The sequence below is a fragment of the Anolis carolinensis genome, chromosome 4 (genome assembly GCF_035594765.1).
Source record: "Anolis carolinensis isolate JA03-04 chromosome 4, rAnoCar3.1.pri, whole genome shotgun sequence".
Lineage (NCBI taxonomy): Eukaryota > Metazoa > Chordata > Lepidosauria > Squamata > Dactyloidae > Anolis > Anolis carolinensis.
The window spans coordinates 72,171,802-72,188,046 of NC_085844.1; the positions used below are offsets into that span (position 1 = coordinate 72,171,802).

The window sequence follows — 16,245 nt, forward strand, 5'->3', positions numbered from 1 at the left end:
CCATGATCCACAATCCTGGGGGTTAATCTCCATTGCCATCCTGGTTCTTTGAGCTCTAAGAGTCTGAAGAACCAGGATGGCACCATCATCCTCCCCTCCCAGCCCCCTGTTTGCCCCTTAGACTTACCAGAGGGGACTCACTGCATGCTCAGGCCCCTTAAAGAAAGCTTCTGACATGTCAACATGATATGTTGGGAAGTTTGGAGGAGGGGGGGGATTTCCCCAATGGAATATTTCCCCAGAGGGGAAAGGAAGTATTAACAAAATATCAAGGAAGGAATCGTGTAGAAGATCACCCATTGGATCATTACCATGTTCTATTTTTCTTGGCTTTTCCATTATATATGTTGCTTATACTGTTCAACTTTACTTTATGTCTTCCTTTTCCAATCCGGAGTCCTAAAAGTGTGTTTAGATTGTAAGCCATAGGGCAGGAAACTGTTTTGTTATTCTTTTACTTGTAAAGTGCAAAAGTACAGTGATGGTATCATATAAATAAATGATAGTGTTTTGAGTTATAGAAGTTGATGGAATTTGTAGCTCAAAACATTTGAAGAGTTTCAGGTTGGTGATGGTTTCTGTAGGTCAGGATGTTACTGTAAGTGAGACTGGGCAAAGATGGTGGACTGCAGAGTTCTCCCTTTATAAGCTCCCAGGGGAAGAACTCACCACCTTTAGATTGTCACAATTCTGAGATATCTTGGTCCAATAATGGCATTTTTCCAGGCAAGGAAGAAGTGGAGGTTTTCATGAAGACCCAGTTTCTATCTTTGAGATAGAATTACCGTCTGGTCAGCCTCACATCGGTACCAGGCAAGATTCTGGAAAAGATCATTAAGGAAGTGGTCTGTGAACACTCAGAAACAAATGCGGTCATTGCTAATAATCAACACGGATTTACCAAAAACAAGTCATGCCAGACTAATCTGATCTCTTTTTTCGATAGAGTTACGAGTTGGGTCGATACAGGGAATGCTGTGGATGTAGCGTACCTGGATTTCAGTAAGGCCTTCGACAAAGTCCCCCACGACCTTCTGGCAAACAAACTAGTAAAATGTGGGCTAGACAAAACTACGGTTAGGTGGATCTGTAATTGGCTAAGCGAACGAACCCAAAGGGTGCTCACCAATGCATCGTCTTCATCTTGGAAAGAAGTCACGATTAGAGTGCCGCAGGGCTCCGTCCTGGGCCCGGTTCTGTTCAACATCTTTATTAACGACTTAGACGAAGGGTTAGAAGGCACGATCATCAAGTTTGCAGACGACACAAAACTGGGAGGGATAGCTATCACTCCAGAAGACAGGAGCAGAATTCAAAACGATCTTGACAGACTAGAGAGATGGGCCGAAACTAACAAAATGAAGTTCAACAGGGACAAATGCAAGATACTTCACTTTGGCAGAAAAAATGGAAATCATACAGAATGGGGGACGCCTGGCTTGACAGCAGTGTGTGCGAAAAAGACCTTGGAGTCCTCGTGGACAACAAGTTAAACACAGTGTCCACAGTGGAGTACTCCTCTTTCCCTCTTCCTCTGTCCCTCTCACTCCGAGTTTTTATCCTGGTGTTCATGCGGCCTGCCCTTGTATTACTGTTTGTTTTTTTTTGTTTTTTGATGTAATGTATATTATCATTTATTGTATTGTTTTTAATTGTGTTATGGTATGCTGTTTTTATATTTTATTATATTGTACTGCTCTGGGCATGGCCCCATGTTAGCCGCCCCGAGTCCCCGTTGGGGAGATGGTGGCGGGGTATAAATAAAGTATTATTATTATTATTATTATTATTATTATTATTATTATTATTATTATTATTATTAAACATGAGCCAACAATGTGATGCGGCAGCTAAAAAAGCCAATGGGATTCTGGCCTGCATCAATAGGGGTATAGCGTCTAGATCCAGGGAAGTCATGCTCTCCCTCTATTCTGCCTTGGTCAGACCACACCTGGAATACTGTATCCAATTTTGGGCACCGCAGTTGAAGGGAGATGTTGACAAGCTGGAAAGCGTCCAGAGGAGGGCGACTAAAATGATTAAGGGTCTGGAGAACAAGCCCTATGAGGAGCGGCTTAAAGAGCTGGGCATGTTTAGCCTGCAGAAGAGAAGGCTGAGAGGAGACATGATAGCCATGTACAAATACGTGAAGGGAAGTCACAGGGAGGAGGGAGCAAGCTTGTTTTCTGCTGCCCTACAGACTAGGACACGGAACAATGGCTTCAAACTACAGGAAAGGAGATTCCACCTGAACATCAGGAAGAACCTCACTGTGAGAGCTGTTCGACAGTGGAACTCTCTCCCCCAGACTGTGGTGGAGGCTCCTTCTTTGGAGGCTTTTAAGCAGAGGCTGGATGGCCATCTGTCGGGGGTGCTTTGAATGCGATTTCCTGCTTCTTAGCAGGGGATTGGACTGGATGGCCCAACTCTACTATTCTATGATTCTATGATTCTATGATTTATTTTTTCCTTGGGGGGAGGGGCAGAAAAGATAGGGGTCAGGAAAAATACCCATCACAGTGTGGCAGCCGTGTTAAACCCACAGCAAAAAGGAATGCATAATTGTCATTTTTAAGAAAGAAAGAAGATTTAACATTGAGAAACTCATTCTTGGCTGTTGGAAAATTACTCCAATCAGCAGAAACTTCCATTTGAAGACATAAGTAATCTAAATGTATTTATTATCTACAAATGGAATGCAACTAGATACAGACTGCTTACTCCCCCACATTGCTGATGGACCTTAAAGAGTATGGTTAAGAAATGCCAAGTCTAATAAATATTGTCAGGTACATTGTTTGTAACAGCTAATATGATACATACCCATGAAAGGGTTAAAATATTGTTTGTGTTGGAAGCCACATCAAAAGAAAATTTTCTGGACAAAGATACTGAAAGTAAATATTTGAACTTTTTTGAGTACAACCCTCCCTTTTTAGGGGAAGTTGATTGTACTTAGTAACAACAAAGCCACAAAAAACAAAAAAAACAAAACACACACACAGAGGAAAGAAAGTGTGTTCAACTGTGACCTGGTGTGTAGCCATAATAACTTAATTCAAAATCAGAACAACCACATCCTCATTGGAATCAGTTTCAATTGGATTAACCCAATTTTTAGGTGAATATACTGTTTTAGAAATATACAATTTGTTTAAAAACAATTTTTTGGATGTATGTAACTCTTTAATGCTTATGGCCACTCCTTGTTCCTTTGACCTAGATTCCACTGTAAAAAACATGTATCTCTAAGGAGAACAAGTGTTAAATTTGGAACTGTGTAAGTATATTGCAATGTTTTTTATAGTTGTTATTCAATGGATAGGTAGTTACTTATGTTAGTGTACGTAACTATTTTCAGACCACCAGAGGAAGGCCTGATGCAGGGCCGAAACCGGTCGTGGCGGACTTACTCTTCTCGGCATTAGAATACACAACGCAGATTGCATTTCAATGTATATTGGACAATCCATTTGAGGCTGCTTGTTATTACTGTGAATTTAACGCCGACTGCATTTCAATGTATATTGGACAATCCATTTGATGGTGTTTGATATTACTGTGAATTTAAACAGTATACTAATTTGCCAGACATATTGTTTACTGAACTGGTTCATTTTCAATTGTATATATAGGAGGTCATTTGTGTTTGAGTTATTCTGAGGGAGAATCATTGTGGAAACACTGATGTACACTAAAAGGGAAGTCAAGAAGAAGAGGAAGACCTGGCTAGACTGTTGTGAAGATCCATCTGGAAGACTGAAGGTGAGTTTTTGAAAACGATTAACCAGGTGGCAGTGGAAAAGACTTTCTTTTCTTTTCTTTCTTTCTTTACTATTCCATTATTGAGGCAGAAGCCAGAAGAGGGCACTAGAGAGAGAAGGACAGTCCATTTTGTGGGGGTGGAGATGGGTTGTTTTCCTGTTATTTCTCCACCCGTGTTGCCATCATGGAAACAACCCTTATTTATGATATGGGAAGAGGGATATCCAGTGAAAATGGGGGAAATAGTTTTCCTCCTTCAACTGCTCTCCCCCCATAAAATGGATTATTGTTCTCTCTCTACTGCGATGTCGTGGCCTCTCTCCAGATAATGAAACAGTACCCTTTCTTTCTTTCTTTCTTTCTTTCTTTCTTTCTTTCTTTCTTTCTTTCTTTCTTTCTTTCTTAGATTAGTAGGATGATGTTACTTTTAAAAGAATTTTTAATTTTATAAATTGTTTGCCCATTTTTATAGTTGTATTATTGTTTTTCTTTCCTATCAATAAAATGAATAAAAGGGTGTTCTTGTAAGCATGCAATGAGCAAGGGAATAACTGTAAACAACTTTGTTTTGCGATGAATAAAATAAAACATGTATTATTATGCAAAGCTAAGAACACAGTGGGTATACCTTACCTTTTTGAAATTAGTGACAAAATTGCCCATGACCATATTGATACAATATTTTATTTCAATTAGCCTACAAAAAATACAGTAATAGTTTTTCTATGATCCAAATTTATTACACAAACCATTTGATTTCAAGGCACTGGAAATCTTCTTGGGTGGCTCAGCTTTTTCCTTAAGTGGCCAATTAAAGAGTTCATTCATTGTACCCAAAGATGATACATTTAATGGTTTTATACTGTACTAGTGAAACACCAGAATCTTATAAACTATCCCAATTTAAGGCCTCATTAACTTATACTATAACTTAGATGCAGCATTTCCAATGCTTATTGTAGTTAAGGGTCAACAAGCATTTATGATACCTAAGAGGGGAAATATATGGACTGGGCAGATAAAAACCATACTAGTATTTGAACCACTTTAAGGTTCCACTGGAAGAAAACAAGACTGTGGAAAAAGGGAGAATTAGGATATTTTATAGCAATCAGCAATGACAGTTAGCTAAATATGATGGGAACTGCATAGAAACAAAGTATTGATGGGGGAGGGTTAATTTGACGTTACTTCTTAACAGACAGTAGCAAGGATGGGGACAAGAAGAGCCTAGATTTTGTATGCAACAATTTCCACTTCCTTGGGAAACCTCCAATCACCATTGAAAGCCCTGAATAGAAATTAACAGAATTGTTACACCCAGACAAATTTTAAAGTGATCACCCAGGTGGATAGGTTAGGTAGATAGATTCAAAGAAGGATAGAGACAGGAGAACTAAGCAAATATCATTTTTACAAAGTAAAAAGTCAACCAGAGCAATGAAATGATATCTAACACTTTGTAACTCATAGCTGATTCTTAGAGGGCAGAGCAGTTTTGTGTGTTTTATCTAGGCTGAATACATATGGACAAATCCATTTTGTTTTCTCCAGTATTGCAATTATTTTAACCTCAAATTCTTTCTGGCTAAGATATGAATACATTTACAAATTTTGGAAAATTCTTATTGGATGTCCCAAACCAAAGGAAATTCTTACTCGGCTATATAGTAGAGAAAGAGAGGGAGAGGGAGAGAGAGAGAGGCTATTTATTTATAACATATTTGTTTATGACTACAGGGATAATTCCTAATCTCAAACTGCATAATTTACCCAGTTTATAATATATTGTAAAACCATATTGAACTCCCTGATTTTGCATTGATGTGACATTGGTGATTGTGCAGTGGTGGCTAGATCAGGACCCTCACCGAAATTCGGGACACCAAAACAGATAGCAGTTTACCTAGATTGCACAAGCCTAGTAGTTATATAGTGAATCCCAGCCTGACACCCCTAACACTCATGTACACACCAGCAGCCTCTCTAATCAACGTGAATCTGTTCCATTGGCACTTGGGAAATATTTGGCTAACATTCCCACATCCTTGTATGGCAATCCCAATTGTGACAAGCAGAATTAGGATCACTGTCACAACCCCTCTTAGTAGGAGAGATCACTCATATAAGAAGGCGTCCCAACAGCAGTCAGCTGCTTTCTGTGTCATGGGAGTAGAACTCCATCAATTCCAGCTGCTGTTGACCAGAAAGCACAGATTAGAGGAACTTTCGCATTCCTATATGTCCCACTAAATGCGGGGATGTGAAGGGATCATCAATACAAAACAGTAGAAATGGGTAACTCTCTTTTATAGATTCCAGCTAATATTATAATTTAATTTTAATGTCCATACCTACATCTTAGGGAATCCATGGGTTTGTAGTTTGGTGAGGCAATACAGCATTATGACTAAATATCCTTTCCGAACAGCAAATCCCATAATTGTATAGGATTTTGACATGGAGCTAAAAGTGGGATCATGGTGCCATACTTGTGAAGTGTGAGTTGGCCCTTGATAAAAGTAAAGGCATTATCATATTTATCTTGTTCTGCAGAAACAGCACTGTGAGATCACACATCTAATACAAGCTGAGACATATTTTAAAGCCTTTTGAAGCCTCCAAATGATATACCATAAAGATCACTTCACCTTGTGTGTCACTTCCTTCATGTGCAGTTTTTCTTTCTGTTTTTTACTCCAGGTAAAAACCATGTGGAGCCAATCTAGAATATGACATTCTGAATCAGCCCTGGGATAAAGTGTCCATGTAGAACAGCTCCAAGTAGTTCTTCCTGGATGTGTTATTGCTGGATAGTTTTTAAAGGTTGTCTTCCTTTTTGAGTACTTCCTCAGTAAGTTTGTGTTGTTGTTCTTTTTTTTCTTGTATTGTTCTGTGTTTTGTTGAAGGAGGAGGCCCTCATGATTGCCTAACTTGCATCTCTAATTGTGTTTATTTCTATCCCTGTGCCTAAGTTATATTCAAAATATTATTTCAGTTTTTAGCTAATTTATTCATTATTCTTCTTTACAAAATATAGATAAATTCAGTTTCAAATATCTTCATAATCTTTTTCCTTTCAATTTTAAAATTACTGGATTACGGTCTGAGAATATTCTTGGTTGATTATCTATTCTTTTTATTGACGTTGATAAAGTATTTGAAATGAAAAACATGTATTTCCAGGATAGTGATTTATGGTATTCTGGGAAGAAAGTAAAATCCCATGCATTGCCATGTTTACTACTTCAAGTATCTACTAGTTTCAGATCTCCTATTATATCAAAGTAGGATTTTGGTAGTTCGCCCCTGATTTGGTTTAACATCTTTCTCAGTTTTCCTGTCTAATGGTGAAAATCTCATGCAGAAGAGTTTGACATCTTGGGTTTGGGTGTGTTTTATTCTATATAACTCTCATGCAACTTGGCACCTTCTAAATATGTTGGACTACAAAACCCAAATAGCCCCCAGTTTGGACAGCCAAAACCCATGTTGTCTTAGGATTATAGTAGTTAACCTGTGATACTTGTGGAGGGCACCAAATTAAGAAAAGCTGTTCTAATGTAACTCTGCATGTATAGAGAACTCCATAAAAGAGAGAGAGAGAAATAGAAAACCTTTTTGTTGATTTGAATGCTCTATCACAACTTCAAATTATTTGTGTTGCAAGGTAAGCATTGTTTGTTCTTGGACTATAAGCATTCCAAGACAGGAAATATATCTGTTCGTTGAGTGTCATGTACATTTACTACACTGTCCAAAATTATAAATATTTTATCTCTGGAAATGAATGACTTCTAGAAAATTTCCAATCACTGTGCTTTTGCACAGCTGCTGTTGTTGCTGTCCTGCCTATACTTTTCTTTTCTCATTAAAGGTAAAAAGGTATTGAATTCTTTTACTCTGTTATTGCTGTCCTGTGGAAAAATAATGATGCCTGATGCATCCAACCCCTCCCCTTTCTCTCTCTTTATATCTTTTCCCTCATATATCTATATTTCTGCATAAACAAACACACACACACACACACATGATGGCATAAGCTAATGGCTTAGCTCTACCATATATTTGTACATGCTTTGTGTCTTCTTGAGCCTTCAAACATAGTATTTATTAGTCTTCAGATCAAAACTATGTGCATGCCATATCATTACTAGCTCAGGGGGAATCATTTGAACCAATGTAATTTACTCAGTATTGGTCAGTTTGACTCCTGACCCTCGTCCCTTGACGGTGTATCCTTAGCAACCCTTGATGTGTGTTAAGCCAGGATGTGCTTATTGGCCTCATCTGCGTGACAGCTCGCTAAAGACTGCTTAACACAACCTGGTCTTTTCAAAGATGTTACATGTTATAAATTCCAACATATTATTTAAATAAGCAGAATAATAATGGGGTGGCATTTGCACACAAATCCATGCTTCTGTCCAGTTGTTAGAATTTAAACATTTCTCTATTTTAAAGGCAGAGCCATCCATGCTTCAAATATTTAAAGAAAAAATCACAAAAGCAAACCTTGAGTTTACCATTTTATTAAAGGAACAACATTTTATTATGCCATTGTATATAATGGGACTTAAGCATCCACTGATTTTGATATCCACAAGGGATGTTGATGTGTGTATGTGTCCTGAAAACAAACCCCAGTGGATGTTAAGGGCCTAGTGTAGTGTATTAAGTAATTCAGGGTACTTAATGAGATAATTTTACTTACATCAGGATTGGAGACACTCCTGTGTATAAATATAAAATGACACACTAAGTGCAAACTTTGTTTTTTTTCCCCCTATTTGATAGATTGGGTGGGTTCCCCATTGAAATTAATGAGAGATTTTGTACCAATAGCAACTTCAGAGAAGGTATTTTCCACCTGGGGCAAATATGGGTTACATTCCTGCTCTTCCCATCTCCCACAAACCTGAATGTTATAATTCCCAATTATGGCAATTGTGAAGTAAGAATAGACATGTAGCTTGCCAAAACACATCTAAGAGCACAAGTAATATGGTTCATTAGGGGCTAATGAAAGTACCAAAAGGAGAGGAGGAAAAAAGTGCAAAAAAGGATGGAAGAAAAAAATAAGTATACATTGAAAGGATCAAAAGTGCTGCTCAGGCAATGAAATCTACTGGATATGCCTTCTTTGTCTCATCATTTGGCTCAAAACATTATATAGAGACATATGAGAGAATCTTCTTGACTGTGGAATGCATGAGACATAGGCTGAATCACTGGGTTACTTCTATACCAAGTCTGGAAACATGACAGCCATGACAGATACATGATTTGGGTCTAGATTACCTACAGGATTGCTTTTTCCTATACAATCTGCCCCTGAGGACACTTAGATCCTCTGGTGGGTGGCTACTCCAATCAACTAGAACCCGAATGGCAAGTGTCACTCAGAGGATCTTTTCATTGGCCGCCCTAAAACTGTGGAATGACCCACTGAAAGAGATTTGACAGCTAAATGAGCTGTCAGCATTCAAGAGGACCTGAAGGTCTGTCTCTTCCAGTAGGCCTACCCAGTTAATTTTAAACTGTGAATTTTAAATGTATATTCTATTTGTATTTTAATATATGTGTTTAAATTGTATTTTAATTCTTGCACTATGTATTTTAATATATGCATTTGGTGATGGCATGTTTTAATGCATGTAATTTATGGTGATGCATTTTAACTGTGCTGTGCCTTGCCTGAAACTGTGAGGAGAGGAGAGTTAACAAATACATCACCATCATCATCATCATCATCATCATCATCATCATCATCAGTTCCTTTGACACATGCATTTCCCCCTTTATCCTCAGCGTGCATAGTTTCTTAATACTGAACTAAAATGCAAAATTAGTTCACGATTAACCCAGCATTGGGGGGGGGGGTGTGTGGAGAGGATAGGAATGGGAGAAATTTTCCCCTTCCTAGTAAGCTCGTTTCATTGAGGGATCCAGAAGCTCTAGAATCTATGGCAAGGGTGAGCAAGGGGCATGACGTGGGCCAAATGTGGACCTGAGGACTCTGTAGTGTGCCATGTGGCACCTCTTAGGGTTACCAAAATAAAAACTGGTGAGGGTGTGCCTATTAGAGTGGTTTTCAGCAGCTGTCACACAATCAGACAACAAGCATTACCTTCTGAAATTCCCTCTGCTCCACAACCATGGAAGTTAAACATCTTCCAGAGGTTGTCCCAATATTCGATGGGATACTGCAATGTGTTAACACACCCTTCATAATAAAGGATGAGAAAATGTGTATTTTTCAACTAGTTACAAAGGTTTCAATTTCTATTATAATATTGCCATGAAAATAAAAAAATATCCACAAGCTCTTTCATCATACAATAGATTGTACTCTAAAGATTATATCATTGAGACGTCCAGAGTCCACTGATCACTTTGTTAATCTACAAAAGTGTGCGGTTTTGTTATATGGCGAAGAACACATTGGTATACCTCAAGGGTTCTTTCACACTACACAGTTATGTCACCATGATTCCATATTAGCTATCATGTTTCCATCTCATGGAATCCTGGAATTTTAGTTTGGAGAGGGTAATTTAGACTTTTCCACCAATCAGCTCCGATGTCTCTCTAAGCTACAAACCCCAGGCATCTCTGAGATGTTTCCATGGTAATTAAATTGGAATCAGAGTACTATGATTGTTTAGTGAAAATGCCCCAAGCCTTTTCATTTCAACATGTTGATGTTCCTAGAAAAAGGTGTAACAGGCCCAAGTCTGAACATTTCAGAAGGGAGTAGAGGAAGAAAAAAGAAAGAAATGCCCTCTTGTGTTTACTTTGCACAATGTCATCTGGAAACAAATAAAAGTAAAGGCATAATATAACTTATCCAGAAGATTAAAAGAGTATCCTTTCATCAACACACACACACACACTTTCTCTTCCTTACACACATAGACAAACATAGACACTGACACACACACTGACATACGCTTGGATGCATACACATACACTTGTAATGAGAAAGTACTTTATCAAGACCCTACTCCATCTTTCATTAAATGACAGAAAATTGCTCTTTGCTGGGTTTGTCAATGCAGCTTTTGCTCCCAGAAGCCCATTTGTTTCACAAGCTAGCACAGAATATTGCAGGAACTTGCAGATTTTAAATGACAAATGTGTCTAACTTTACTTTGTTCCAAACAATATATTTCTTTTACACTCATCTGACTATAACATCCCCATCTTGTAAATCAGGATTGCAGTTTTGCTTATATATTGCATCGCTTAATGCCTTTTTGTTTTATGAGAGAAGGCTTTGGATTTTTGTGTCTGACAACAGCTTTAAAAAGAGTCTCAATTTTCAAATGCCCTCACCCTCGTGTGTGTATGTGTATTCTTCAAATGTGGATGAATCAAAATTTAAAGCTACTTCAAAATACTGTGTGTTTCTATCTGAACACTCCTGAATGTCTGCTAGGATTTTGCATCTGGAACGACACATAGACAATGTGTCTTCAGAAATTAATAGCAACATAATTTTCTAAGGAAAAATAATAATATTGTAATAGTCATCTTCTATTGTCATGTGTTGGGAAATGAATATTAAAGTGATGTTTTGTGGGAAGCATGTCACCACAGTTTTGGTAGAGACCTGCTAGTATAATTTTTGATCCTGGCTTGGAAAATGCTAGATGTTCACATCTACCATTGACTCTGCTATTGTATGTTCCACATACATCATGCTTTCTATACATCCAAATTTCTTAGAAAGATGTCTTTCCATGATATGCCATTTTATACAAATATTCAAGAGGGGAGTTAAGGGGATGTGCTTCCCATTCCATTCTGAATTATCTTCTTTTACCCAAAATTCCATTATACCCATACACATCAATTTGAAATTCTGCCTTAGATTAAATTATCTTATATTTTTTCGAAAGCATTGTTCACATGGAAATCCCTAGTTTTGATCTTGATCCCTTCAGAAGGAACAAGGATGCAAGAACATCTGGAAAAAAGAAGCTACTCAGCACCAGGAGTTCCAGATATGTTGGGAAGAAAGCTTGGAGATCCAAGTGGGGACTGCATCTGGATGGAGAAAATAACATTTTTGTTACAGCTGCACAAAAGGTTGGCATTACCATGGGACTGGTTTTATGCCTCAGCCAACACACCCTTTGATTGATTAGCTAAACTCAGGCTCAAGATCAGGTATGACAGCAATAGTTTCTGCTTAAGCAGATGCCAATGCAGAGTTCCCCTGTCACTTGGTGTGGAAATCAACTGTCCCTGAGCTAGATGTGTCTCTTGCTCCCACATCACCAAGGTCCCAAACGCCCCCTCCCACCAATGTTTTTCTGGATCTGCCAACTAATCAAATGCCTGCTTCATGAATCTAGATCACATGCAAACTGCCACAAAAGGCCTTCCACCAACTTACTGAAGCAACTGCAACCAACAATGAAATTCAAAACAAACAGCATATCATAACAAACCTTTTCCTCAATTGGATTGGTGCACCTCATCATCTTGATACAGGGCATACTATTTGAATCAATTGCCGTAAGGATGACTCGTCTACCCTGCATGAAGAAGACCAGATCACCTTTAGCCTTTCACATTTTGAACAAACAGCACCCATGTTTTCTGGTTGACTTGTCCCCCTCTAGTAATGATGCAGGTTTCATCAAATCAGCATTGTGTGAGGAAAGAGCATTCCAAGCTGAACCATGTCTTGTCTGTCTCTGTGCAACAAATCTGTCAGTCAATGTAATTGTCAACACACTGGGTGATCAGTGTATCTAGCAGACCCTCTTGCCAACCATGCTCCTGAACAATAATCCACAATGAGTTCAGAATGGCAGCTTGCAGGAGATCCAAATGGTTTGCACATATTCTTCCAAGCACAAATGCTGATTTTAGATATAGATTCCAGCCCAATACATGATGCCATACACACAAATCCTTACTATTATGTGCTAACTGTGAAATGAAGAAGACATATTACAAATGAATACCAAGAAAAGTGTGAATATAAGTATTAAATGCCCTGGATTTCCACCTCGCCAACACTTGTATGTTGCCTGCATACACACCACATTATGTGACTCTAGTGGTTGCATCTATCCTAAAGGAATAACCACCTCCACCCAAGTTGTCAGGCATTCCCTGAAAATTGCCACAAACAGGAAACAAGTGATTGGGTGGGGGGGGGGGGGCGGTTAGCATGGATAAAGAACGGGTGTATCCCATCAAAACTGTCTCATTCAATTCAAGAAGTAAAAGTTATCAGAAATACACTAAACAAGATTGGTTAAAAATAAAATCACATAATGCAAATCCTGTTTCATATGTAATTTGAATTTTCTGGTCTATCCTAGAGGATTTTTATTTCTTAGTTTTATCTGATATTTTATCTGATATATATCTTCATAAATGTCATTGATGCATGACACAACAATTCATGAAAACCACACAGGTTTTGAGAACAGTTTACACAAAAGGGGCACAGGGTAGGGTATTAGCATAAAGCATATTATGCATATAAAGCATATTAGCATATTATGTGCAGAGAAAATGACATATTTAGTAGAAAATACGATTTTAATGCACAAAAAAACAAATTATGAGGATTTTCACAATAGAATAGAATAGAATAGTAGAGTTGGAAGAGACCACATGGGCCATCTAGTCCAACCCCCTGCTAAGAAGCAGGAAATCACATTCAATAGAGCAGTGGTTCTCAACCTGTGGGTCCCCAGATGTTTTGGCTTCAACTCCCAGAAATCCTAACAACTGGTAAACTGGCTGGGATTTCTGGGAGTTGTAGGCCAAAACACCTGGGGACCCATAGGTTGAGAACCACTGAAATAGAAGAATTTTCATTGAGGTTTCCTGACACTTGGGAAGTGCCTTTTCATTTGTGAATCAAATATTTTAAATATTCTATCCCTTTCAAATTCTGACACACTTAAATAAACGCATAATTGTTGCTCGTTAATTTCAGGGACAGTTAATGGGAAGATAAAGATCTGGATTCCAGAACTGTGTCTGGGATTGAGACCTAAGACCTAAGTGAATATTCTGGGCTGAATTGTACAGTCCTGAACTGAATCCTGTGGTCAGTGCACAGCTTTTAATGAACACTAACAACAGGATAAAGGGAGAAAAGGATGCCTTTCATTGGCATCTTCTCTGCTCCTCATTAAATCTTATTGAATTTGTCATCTTTTCTTAATTGCATTTGTATGCACAAGAGGTGGAATGTTTTTTATTACTTCCAAACTTCACAATGAAAAAAAAAGTTCTTCAAAGATTTCTGGAAACAAGAAAAAAACTACTGCAATATCATTCATGTTGCTGTGTTGAGAGTAACACTCTGATGTGTAGCATAATAATCAATGTAAATTACTGTATTTTAGGGCTGCTGTTTTGAAGGTATAATGCATTTCTTTGGGGCTGGTTTGTGCTGTCATTATTTATTCATATCATGAGGATTAGCCACTCATAACATATTATTATATAGAGGGAAATTCTTTTCCTGTATACAATATACAGAAAATCATCAACATGGCTTTAAAGTGCTGCAATGTACCCAGGTTTTGCAATTTTTATAAAGACTGAGCATGGATCCTTTTCCTACATTAGCATGCCCTATGAATTTCAGTTTAAACAAATAGAGAAGAGTGTTAGGACAGAGCCTGCAGCATGACGTGTCCTTTAATTGCCATTTACATAGCAGAGGAATCATTAATTTCTAATTCACCTATTATTCACTCTTCTTAGCCAGCTATGTCAATGTCGGGTTTGGGGGCAGTGGAATAAATGCAGCTCTCACATTGCTTTAGAAACTTACCTTTTTCTTATTTCCTTTAATGCTTTTTTGACCTTAGCCAAATACTACTTAGGGCTCTTGTTTAGATATGATTTACGATGCTACATTAGCCCTTCATTGACCTAGAAATGCCCTAATATTAAGACCGTTTGACACACAGAAAATCAAAAGCCCTTTTATTGGAAGTGCTATTGTCCGCATCATAAGTTTCCTCGCTGTGATGCCACAGTTACACCATCAATTTCCTACTACTATCGAACAGTGTATTGAAAAACTAATAGACAGAATCCTTTGTCATTTCTGTTCCAGTGACCAGCAAATAGCTCAGAGAGAGTCTCTCCTTTGATATCACTCCAGGCATTTTGAAATGACATGTCCAAGAATACTGCCTTTGCATTTTATGAATGGTACATATTGCACCAAATCAGGTGAAGTGCTACATAATTCTTCAGGCCTTGTGTCTTGTGGGTAGTAAGGTGGGGTATAAATAAGAAGATAAATGAGTAGAACTTTGAAGAACACCATCTTCAACTTTTAATTCAGTTATAGACCTTAGTGAAACAAAAAAGACTTTAGCACTAGTCCAATTTTCAAATGAAATTGTTATTGTTGTTATTTCTTACCCACCTCTCCCATAGATTGAAATGAGGAACAGCATATTAAAATACAACATATATAATCAGTTAGAAACACATAACACAGAATCTAGTTAAAACATCAGTTTAAAAGGACATATACAATTAATGCATATTGAAACAACAAGTACATAATTTAAAAATCATCTGGATAGGCCTGTCAGAAGAGATTGAGTTTAATGCTGTTTTAAATTCAGACAGCATATTCTGCTATCATATCTCTTTCAGCAGGTCATTCCATAGTCTAGAGGCAGTTGAAGAAAAAGTCCTCTGGGTGACAGTTGCCACTCTAGTCCTAGTGAATTGGAGCAAAAGTTCCACAAGGAATTTGAGTATATGGGCGGATATATGGAAGGAGGCAATTCTGTAATTAATCAGGATCCAACCATATGGTATTCCTGCCAGATTTCTATTATTTCCATATAGAACAGATGACAGAGAAAAGGCCCCATGAAATAGAAAATTATTTTACTGTAATTATGGACCTCCCTTTTTCTCAGAGGAAATACCATAGAAATATCAAAGGAACTTCTTTGGAACTTGTCATCATTATGTGTTTTCAGATCAGCTTAGATTTATAATGATTCATTGATTCGGTGGGACTACTTTAATGTGAACTAACCATTGGAATCAACATAAAATAGAGGTAAAGTGTGATCCTCAAAATGTCATTGGTCAGCATAATGGCCCTTAATTTGCAGAGACAATGGGGAAGAATGTTGGGCTTTGCAAGCCAACGTTTCAAGGGCTGTCCATTGTTCAGGTCTTGTTATGTGCCATCAAGCTGACTTTCACTCATGGTGATCCTATGAATGAGACATTTCCAGGACATCATTCCTTATGACTGTGGTTTTCTTGTTTGAGTCAATCCATTTGTAATGTGTTCCTTTCCCCCCACTACCTCCATCTTTACTGGGCACCATTATATCTGGCATACATATGGCACTACAGTAGAGTCTCACTTATCCAATGTTCTGGATTATCCAATGCATTTTTGTAGTCAATGTTTTCAATACATCATGATATTTTGGTGCTAAATTAGTAAAG

General features: G+C 37.9%; 1 long non-coding RNA gene across 2 annotated transcripts; it reads left to right on the forward strand.

Moving 5' to 3' along the window:
- The first annotated feature begins 1,861 nt into the window (after positions 1-1,861).
- LOC134298953 (uncharacterized) lies at positions 1,862-7,653 on the forward strand. 2 transcript variants are annotated; one of them, XR_010006087.1, is made up of 3 exons: positions 1,866-3,280; positions 3,362-3,765; positions 6,469-7,653. It is a non-coding gene; the product is annotated as an uncharacterized LOC134298953 (long non-coding RNA). The 2 variants fall into 2 exon arrangements; XR_010006086.1 differs by having other exon boundaries at positions 1,862-3,765.
- Positions 7,654-16,245: the final 8,592 nt, after the last annotated feature.